The sequence below is a fragment of the Schistocerca cancellata genome, chromosome 6, assembly GCF_023864275.1.
Source record: "Schistocerca cancellata isolate TAMUIC-IGC-003103 chromosome 6, iqSchCanc2.1, whole genome shotgun sequence".
Lineage (NCBI taxonomy): Eukaryota > Metazoa > Arthropoda > Insecta > Orthoptera > Acrididae > Schistocerca > Schistocerca cancellata.
In genome coordinates, this window is record NC_064631.1 from 230,921,460 (window position 1) to 230,932,370 (window position 10,911).

Below are 10,911 nucleotides of genomic sequence, written 5' to 3' on the forward strand. Positions count from 1 at the left end.
TAGCAACCCCTGTATAAGAAAAAAAGTGTCTGGTACAGTTGATAGATCGGTTACTGCTGCTACTATGGCAGGTGATCAAGATTTAAGAGAGTTTGAACATGGTGTTATAGTCGCCGCACAAGCAATGGGACACAGCATCTCTGAGGTAGCGATGAAGTGGGGATTTTCCCGTACGATCAGCCGGAAAAATATCCTGCAAGAACAGAACTAACAACGCTGAGGAGAATTGTTCAACGTGACAGAAGTGCAGCCCTCCCGCATATTGCAGCAGATTTCAATGCTGGGCCATCAACAAGTGTCAGCGTGCGAACCATTCAATGAAACACAATCGATATGGTCTTTCGGGGCCGAAGGCCCACTCGTGTATCCGTGATGATTGCACAACACGAAGCTTTACGCCTCGGCTGGGCCCGTCAACACCTCCATTGGACTGTTGATGACTGGAAATATGTTGCCTGGTCGAACGAGTTTCGTTTCAAGTTGTATTGAGTGGATGGACGTGTACGGGTATGCAGACAATCTCAAGAATCTATGGACCCTGCATGTCAGCAGGGGACTGCTCAAGGTGGTGGAGGTTCTGTAATGGTGTGGAGCGTGTGCTGTTGGAGTGATACGGGACCCCTGATGCATCTAGATACGACTGTGACAGGTGATGCGTACTTAAGCATCCTGTCGGATCACTTGCATCCATTCATGTACTTTATGCATTCCGAGGGACTTGGGTAATTCCAGCAGGACAATGCGACACTTCACACTTCCAGAATTTCTGCATAGTGGATCTAGGATCGCTTCTGCAGGCCACCAAACTTCCCAGACCCGAACATTAATGAACATATGTGGGATGCCTTGCAAAGTGCTGTTCAGAAGAGATCTCCATCCCGTCTTACTGTTATGAATTTACGGACAGCCGTGCAGGGTTCACGGTATCAGTTCCCCCCAGAACTATTTCAGACATTAGTCGAACCCGTGCCACGTTGTGTTGCAGCACATCTGGGTGCTCGCGGGGCCCCTACACGATATTAGGCAGGTTTTTCCTTTGGCTCTTCAGTGTAAGTATTATATTTGATGGTTTATAAATTTAAAGTGTATTACTGACGGCCTTCACACCTAGTATTTGAATTTCACAACTTACCTGTTCTGCTAGTGAAGAAACTGTTTACTGCGTAATAATCTGCCGCAGTTACTTGCCTTGCATACAGAAAGTGTTCTACGTGTGAATGTGAACATGCCAGTTCCCTTTTATCGTATTCACATCGGGAGAGATATATTCCTTTACCTAAGCTGTCAAACAATTGGTTCAAATGGCTCTGAACACTATGGGACTTAACATCTGAGGTCATCAGTCCCCTAGAACTTAGAACTACTTAAACCTAACTAACATAAGGAGATCACACACATCCATGCCCGAGGCAGGATTGGAACCTGCGACCGTAGCAGTCTCGCGGTTCCTGACTGAAGCGCCCAGAATCGCTCGGCCACCGCGGCCGGCCTAACATGTCAGAAAAAGAAGTTGACATATGGTGCTGCATGATCGAGGGCATCTCTTGTCTTAAAATCGAATTTTGTGCGTGTCTTACATGCAGCTAATCTCAGTTGCTCAGGCGGCCTATTGTGAGGTGTTCCGGTTCACAGCGACGTTACAGTCTATGTTGTTTAGGCTCGTCCACTTCTGGACTTGCCCTGGGAATTTAATGATAGATTTTACGAAATGTCATGTTCTCGAGATTCGATGCCTTATTTAAAATATTCACTCTTTTAGAGATTTGATGCCTTCTTTAAAGTATTTACTGCCCTCGAGATTTGATGCTTTATTTAAAAGTAGTTACTGTGCTGAAGATTTGATGGCTCTTCTCCCGATTTCATTCCTCATTCAAAGTATTTGTTATTAATTCATGTTTGATCTTCCCTAGATTAACTACTATATTTTTCAGAATTTGCTGTTCTTGAGATTTACTTTTCAGTTTGAATTTAACCAGCTGCTCCTGTAATGTTACAGCGTCTTAATTAAGGTAGTTGTTCTCTTTAGATACAACATTATTGTCTTGAAGCTTATATGTGCCTGTGTTTTAACTTAATCTGTATTTTTAAATAGATAGCATTTATTGCTGTTCTTGTCTTGAATGCTGATTTTTTGTAGTGTGTGCCATAAATGTGAGATGAAATTTGATGATGAGGCAGACAAGGAGAGAAAGAGAGAGAGACGGAGACAGAGAGAGAAAGAGAAAGAGAGACAGAGAGAAAGAAAGATGGGGGGGGGGGGCGGAGAGGGACAGATGACGCAATTTAAGTAAATACTGTATTTTTGAACATGTCACCAAATCGTGCGAACCGTACGTCATTTTTTCGGAAATTCTGTGTATCTTGGCGCCATTTTTAATAATTTCTAAAGAAGATAACATGATTTTACAGGTACGTTCTGATTGGCTGCCTCCTTTTATTACAAACTAAAATAGTATGCAGAGATCGTCTGTATATGGGAGGGAGGTGAAGAGGGAAGAGAGTGGGAGAGGAAGATAAAAGGTATGCTTCTCACATTATTAATAAGTGGAAGGGGTTACTGCCATCCTAGATTGTGACGTCATTGTCCCTGCATCTAGGCAACCATCACCAGCTCTTGCACTTGAAGTCAATGGTATCACAAAAATCTATTCCGATATTTACGTGCAATATGAGTCGATATTTACGTGCAATATGAGCCAGCGTCACAGTCAAAGGACTAACTACAAAGACAAACAAAACGAACAGGAAATGCTCAGGTTCTCTTCTGAAACTTTTATGTATATCAGGAACAGCAGAGGGTCTATAACACGTGCTCGGGGAACGTCGGATAACATTTCTGTTTTCCGTCAGTTACTATGGCTGTGACCTTTCTGGCAGACGAGACAACTGAGACGACAGCCCATGGACACGCAATTTGGTTAGAAGTCGCTTGTAAAGAACCTTGTCACAAGACTTCTGGAAATCTAAAATATATGGAATCAATTTGAGATCCTCCGCCGACAGCACATTACTTCGTGTGAATAGAAAGCTGGTCGTGTTTGCAAGAAAGACATTTTCTGAACCAGTGTTGGATATTTGTCTGTAAATCGTTATCTTCGAGGTAATTCGTAATTTTCGAGTACAGTGTATGTTCCAAATTCCTAACCCAAATCCACGTTAGTGATATTGGTACTTAATTGAGCGGACTACTCCAAATGATCTGCCAGTTTTGACCTGTGAATCAGAAGGTCGGACTTGGACAAATAAAGAGCTGAGCAGAGTACAGGCTACAGAGACGCTTTTTTTACGGGGCATCGTGGATAAGAGAGAAGGGACAGCAAAAGAAGAAATGAGACAATACGAAAATAGCTTCAGCCCAGTTCCTTAAAAGGATTATAGAGAGCGACAGGATTAAATAAGTTTCCTTTAATTTACGTCTATGGTCACAATCTTTTTTGTTTAACACATTACCGGTTTCGGTCTTTAATGACCATCATCAGATCTGCAGCAAAAACGAGAAAAATATAAATACACTCGCAAACTGTATACAGCTTAAGAACAATACATAGAGCATATTGAAAAGTAGTACTGACAAAACTTACATTTGTGCGCTTTAAAGATGAAGAGGCGTACCTGTTTCATAAAAACAAAGTCCTAATGTACTGCAGCCATAGTGGCATCGTCAAATGCTAAATGTGGAATCAGCACCAGCATCGTCAAATACATATAAATCACATCACATGCACGAGTCACGTTGTCAGTAAAATTACTGTTCAAAACAAGCTGCCGTACAGTAGCCACAAGATGCTTGTGTTGTAAGTTGACCAGATGTCGCTAATGTCGACATACACTAGTTTTCAATAAGTAATTGAACCCGCGAAAATAAAAGGGGAATACAACACTTAAAATATGCAATAAGCTTATGCACGCCTCTGTTATATATAGTGTGTTCGTAAGTTCACCTAGTATTGAGTGCACAACATATTTACTTCGTTTCCATACGTTTTACGCATGACTCTAGTAGGTTCTTGTTCCTTCTTTATTCATTACATAGACTGCATTAATCAGATAATGTAGATCATCCACTCTTACGGAATTTTCTCATTCTTTTCTTGCAACGGAGTATCACAGGGAACGAGGGGCCCTCTGCCGGTCACGTTCCTCCAACTACTTCCCGCCTGTGCGGAATTCTGGCGTTAGCGATAACAGAGGGCGCTGATTATGTGCAGAACTATATTTTCTTTCATTTGTGGCCCCTTTAGCGATTTGTTTTATGTTGTTTAATATTACCCGGTTCAATATCAACGGTGTTTAATATTTATGTCTTTGTCTAGAATATTGGCACTAGAGCATATGTCAACCACTGTTTTTTAAGTTTTCGTCTTTTTAACAATATTACTTCTGTCGTTTTCTTCTTTTTATTGCTTTTTATTACTGTACCACCTTTTATACTTTATAAGCTTATTGCAGACTTTAACTATTCCCCAGCACCCAATGTGGCTTTCGACCTTCCTTCTCTGCTGATGACCAACTCCTCCGCCTCACTCATCTCCTCTCCCTCCAGCTTAACTCCCGTCGCTCCGCAATTTTTGTCTCCCTCGACCTCGAAAAGGCCTACGACCGTGTCTGGCATCCCGGTCTCCTGTTTAAACTCCAAACCTACGCCCTTCCTATCAACTACATCCGTCTGATGGCCTCCTTCCTCTCCCACCGCCCCTCCTATGTTACCATCCATAATGCCATTTCCCACACCTTCTACGCCTCTGCAGGTGTACCGCAGGGCTCTGTCCTCTCCCCTCTCCTCTACCTCCTGTACACGGCAGATATGCCCCAACCCCCCCCCCCCTCCAGTACACCTCTTGCAATATGCTGATGACACCGCATTCCTCGCCCTTGCTCCTACCCTCCAACGGTCCCACCGCCTTCTCCAGAATCACCTTGACCTCGCCGCATGGTGTAACCAGTGGCTCCTGAAAATCAATCCTTCCAAGACCCAGGCAATCATCATAGGTCGTACCACTCGCTCCTTCCGGCTCCTGGATTTCTCCCTTACTGACTGCGCCCGTCCTGTCTGCCTCACCCCCACCCTCACCTACCTTGGCCTCGCCATTGACCGTCACCTCACCTGGATCCATCATCTCCGCTACATCCAATCCAAAGCCCACAACCGCCTCCAACTCCTCAAACTCCTCTCTGGCCAGACATGGGGGTTGCACCCCTCTACCATCCTCCACACCTACAAATCCTTAATCCGTCCCATCCTCTGTTATGCCAGTCCTGCCTGGATATCTGCCCCCCCCCCCAAATTCTATAGGTCCCTCCAGATCCTTGAGCGTCATGCTAATGTTGAATAAACTCATTTGTTGCCTATCCGAACTTTCTGACTCAGCATCGTCTTGCGTTATAAAAGTTGGAATACTCACTGCAGTAGTTTTGTTGCTATACCATCAGAGACATCGTCATCATCAAAGCTCCAGACATCTTTCATCGTTTTCTTCTTCATGTATCCAAAATGTAAGTATGACATGCGCTACGTACCACTAATGGAATCATCGCATACGTTTGCTTACCAATTACTTTTAATACAAGGAAATACTTGCATATTACTGACCTTGAGGCACTTTGGGAGCGTAATACATAGTGAGGAACTATTGGCACTGGAAATAGGGCTGCACCAACCTACATTAAGTGTGAGATGTGTCTATAATTTTGGGGAGTTGTGCTGGTTCACTTGAACAACTACAAAACATATTCCTATCACGATTCTCGACTATCAATGACGGTAGACTTCACTTTATGAACAATGGCGCCATGTGCACGATTTACTGCAAAAGAGTGAACAACATGGCCATCGCTGAATTCGAAAATAGTATGACATAATTTTTTCTCGCATATATCTTATAGAAACCCTCCGCGTGTAAAATAATATTTTCTGTTCAAAGAATATCTCGCAGTGGAATTTAAGAAACCTTAATACAGGATCTCAAAAAGTAGATTATTGTAGCCCCGTGGTTCATTTGCAAGAGTATCTAGTTTTCACATATAAAATAAATGGTATTAGTTGTGACAGAAATGTTTTTTAGAAGTGATTATGGAAATAAAACATCCATTTAAGAGGAATTGTTTTAAAGATCCTGAACACTTTATTGCTTTAGGTATGAATGCATTTATTAACATTTCTCAGAAATAGATTGTCTACACTACCCTTGTCCGTCGTTTTCTCGAGTGCTGCTGCGCAATGTGGGGTCCACAAGAGATAAGACTGTTGGAGGATATCGAAAAAGTTCAGAGCACGGCACACTGGTAAGTATTATCATCAAATTTCTCCTCAGAATTTGAAAATATTTTGTTAATGCTCGCAGGAAGAAATTTAAGTATTCGTTTTTCCCACACGGTTTCAAGAGTAGAACGGTAGAGAAATATCTTACACCTGGTTCGATGAACCCTCTGCCAGGCACTTAAGTGCGAATTACAGAATAGTCAAGTAATGTAGAGCTTTGATTTGGAAGATATTTTCCAATTTATAATTGTATCTGATACACAGTATTAAAACTCTGAACAATTTTCTATCCTCCCCGAAATCTCATCCGTGGTATATCGTTTGCTGGTTCATTTACTACCTAGATATTTGAAAGCATCTACTACTTCTTGAATAATTTTTACATTACTACCTAACTCCTTCATTTCGTTAATTTTTCCTGCTGATTTCCTTTACCTCACGTTTTGCTAAGCTTCCTTCCATGCCTGCTTCTTACTCTCTGCGACATACTTGATCGTTTTTCCCATTTCTGCTTCTCTGCATATGACATGATTTTCCCATCATCTGCTGTTGGCCCTTGAAGAACTTTCTTTATGATGTTGTCTATAACTATATTAAAGATTACTGGAGACAGCACACTTGCTTGTAGAACCCCTCTATTCTAAACCATTCCGGTTTTTTCCATCTATTACGACGCAAGTGAGGGATTTGTTATACAAATTTCTGATTCTCAGTTCCGTTCATTTTGACAGTTGCAGTCTGTTGAGAAATTGTCATATCTTTTCTCTTCCAAGAGTGTCATACGTCCTTTTTATATCAATGACCAGCTTAGTGTCCACTGCTTCGCTTGCTTTTGCATAGTAATTACATCAAAACTAATTTCATAAACATAGATTAGGCCTACTGAAAAATTAATGTGTTAATGAACCATTTCTTTTTCTGTGCAATTCTTACAAAGTCAGTCTGTAGTATTAACTGTTAAATAGTTTTCCTTGATTTAGTTCACAAATTGGAACCTCTTCTAAACTTTTTACGTTAATTGAGGCTTCTAAAGCATGGTCTTTTCCGAATGTAGTTCTGACCAAAAAGCAACTCTGGCAGTTGGGGTCCAACGTTTTTGTTGATCTTGCCTTTTGCGTTCTTGTGGTGATATTTCCATAGAAACTTTCATCCTCTATCACATATTTCTTTGTATCCAACCAACAAGTCAAGTACCACTTTTATAGGATTTACCTTTTTCCTTAATACCGGGAAACACATTCTTAAAAATTCTCATCCCGATTTCATCTTCTTGGGGGTTGAATTTTCAAAAACGTTGAAACACGAACTTTTTTTATTTGTAAGCGACAAGTCAAATATCAGTCTTCATAGATATAGCTTTAAAAAAGCTTTAGTAATTCTTACATAAGCCAATGGCCTTACCACAGTGGTAACACCGGTTCCCGTCAGATCACTGAAGTTAAGCGTTGTCGGGCTGGGCTAGCACTTGGATGGGTGACCATCCGGTCTGCCGAGCGCTGTTGGCAAGTGGGGTGCACTCACCCCTTGTGAGGCAAACTGAGGAGCTACTTGATTGGGAAGTAGCGGCTCCACACTCAGAAACTGACCTGCGGCCGCGAGAGCGGTGTGCTGACCACATGCCCCTCCATATCCGCATCCAGTGACGCCTGTGGACTGAGGATAAGGCGGTCAGTTGGTACCTTTGGGCCTTCATGGCCTGTGCGGGAGGAGTTTAGTTTTAGTTTAGTTCTTTGATAATGATTAATTTTTAAAAAACTTTCAACCACTACTTCAACCCCTTATTGTTTGAATTTCCAAAAACACATTTCCAAAAACAAACAAAAAAAACATAATTTTAATATCTGACAGAAACCAAATATCAATTTTCGTAGTCGTAGCTTCAAAACTGTTGACAACAACATATTTTCAAAAAGACTTTCATCCCCTATTTCACCCCATTAAGTACTGAATTTCCAAGAACAGTGAAATCCATACTTCTTTATTTCCAGCAAAGAAGCCAAATGAAAATTTCCATACATTTAACTTTAAACATGTTTGCGTGCTGAAAAATTTCCATAAAAGCTTCCGTCCCCTATTTCACCCACACAGAGGTTGAATTTCCGAAAACAGTGAAACATGTATTTTTTTAACATTAATTTTTTATTTGTAAGTGAGAAGACAAATTCAAATTTTAATAGAAATAGCTTTAAAAATACTTTCATAATTATATATTTTCATAAAACATTTCATCCCTTATATCACGCCCTTAACGACTGAATTTCCAAAACCACTGAAACACGTATTTTTTTATTTCTAATCAAGAAGCCAAATACCAATATTCATAGACGTAGCATTAAAACACTTTAGCAGTTCGTTAACAATGATTTAGCTCCCAAAAATCTTTCACAAACTATTCCACCCCCAGAGAAATAGGCTATAAATGTGCAAGAATGTTTAAACACATAGTTCTTTATTTCTAATCGAGAAAGAAAATACCTATTTTCGTAGGTTGTCTTAATAGTGATATATTGTCAAAGTATGTTTCTTCTCTTATTTCAAAGAAACCCTCCTTAAACGACCCCTGCAGATTAAGATCCACACTCTCTGCAAATTTCAAGTTCTATTCTTAGTGGTTTGGGCTGATCGATGATGAGTCAATCAGTCGGGACGTTGCCTTTTATATGTAGAGATGGGTATTTATGAAACTGAAATGTTTCTATTTCAGTATGACAAACCGGTTAATTCTTATATTAAGGGTATAGTATTCATACAGGGTGATTCAAAAAGAATACCACAACTTTAAAAATGTGTATTTAATGAAAGAAACATAATATAACCTTCTGTTATACATCATTACAAAGAGTATTTAAAAAGGTTTTTTTTTCACTCACAAACAAGTTCAGAGATGTTCAATATGGCCCCCTCCAGACACTCGAGCAATATCAACCTGATACTCCAACTCGTTCCTCGGGTAGTTGACGTTCAGGTAGTTACGGACAGATAAGTGCCAATGTGGTGGCGCTCCATCCTGCTGAAATATGAATTGTTGTGCTTCTTGTTCGAGCTGAGGGAACAGCCAATTCTCTAACATCTCCAGATACTGTAGTCCAGTTACAATAGCACCTTCGAATAAAAAGGGACCAAAAACTTTATTGGCTGAAATGGCACAGAAAACGTTCACCTTAGGCGAGTCACGTTCATACTGAGTTGTTTCCCGCGGATTCTCATACTTCGTTCGAAATGCACGCTGTACAACTGTCGTCGATTCACTTCTGCCGTACTCAATAACACAAAAAGCTTTCTGTTGAGCGGTCGCCATCTTAGCATCAACTGACGCTGACGCCTAGTCAACAGCGCTTCAAGCGAACAAATGTACAACTAAATGAAACTTTATAGATCCCTTAATTCGCCGACAGATAGTGCTTAGCTCTTCCTTTTGTCGTTGCAGAGTTTTAAATTCCTGAAGTTGTGGTATTCTTTTTGAATCACCCTGTATTTTATACAGTTTGCCATTTTATTGGGGGGAGATACAGCAGTGTGTGTGACGGAATAAAATGTCAAACAATCAGCCGGAGTTCCCGGTGCCGTGCTACGAGTCGATAGGTCACCTCTGGCTTGCGACTGGGCCAGAGGGCGAGTATGTATGGTGAACTGGGGCTCTGGTGGGGTCTCTCGAAATTTGACTGGCAAGGACGGTGGTGGTGGCAGCAGGAAGCAAGCGGCTCCAGGTGAGCTGAGTCTGACACGTGTTGCGGAGTCGTGTTGACCATTCTTGGATCCCTAGTTCACCACTGAGCTGGTCCTTCAGGCATGCAGAGAAATGTTTGGCGGAAGTTGGAAGACAGCAAGTTAAACGATCAGTCCGGTACAACCCCACCGAAACAGGAGACGACAAATGGCAGCAGGCGGACTATTGCTGCTTTAGGGGCGCATTCCTCTGTGTGGCTCCAGTTCCAGGAACAACAGTGGTTGACATCATCAACCGGGAAGCACCCTTCTACGAGTCTCCAGTAAAGATACCGGGTGTGCAAGTATTGGACCGATTCGCTAGAATTCATCTGTCGTGTGGTGTCCTTCCTTGTGTAGCTTTCATGTCGTGCAGTCCTGCCTGGGCATCTCCCGATGTTTATTTCCCTAGAGCATAGTTGCTAACTTATCGCCTTTGCTGTATGAACTTTTCTGGCACCAAACTGTCACTATTGCGACTGTAACCTGTCGTCTCGTTTTGGCTATACCCAGTCTCCTACTCGGAAAGTCCTTCTGGTATGTTTATTTGTTTTTTATTTGATACCATTATCTTGATATTGTGAGTGTACAAGCTGTGGGGGGAGATTAGAGCGGCAGTTTCCCGCCGCAGAGCACATGGCTCGTGCTTGCTACGGGGCCGTGGCGAGTGGGTTGGGTTGGGTTGGGTTGTTCGGGGTAGGAGACCAGACAGCGAGGTCATCGGGCTCATAGGATTAGGGAAGAACGAGGACGGAAGTCAGCCGTGCCCTTTTAAAGGAACCATCCCAGCATTTGCCTGGAGCGATTTAGGGAAATCACGGAAAAACTAAATCAGGACGGTCGGACGCGGATTTGGACCGTCTTCCTCCCGAATGCGAGTCCAGTGTGCTAGCCATTGCGCCATCTCGCTCGGTCCTTGGCGAGTGGCTAGCGTTTACGCGGCCATG

The 10,911-nt window shown here is 42.1% G+C and overlaps 1 pseudogene; it reads left to right on the forward strand.

Annotated features, from left to right (window-relative positions):
- The first annotated feature begins 7,646 nt into the window (after positions 1 to 7,646).
- LOC126089532 (5S ribosomal RNA) lies at positions 7,647 to 7,764 on the forward strand (annotated as a pseudogene).
- Positions 7,765 to 10,911: the final 3,147 nt, after the last annotated feature.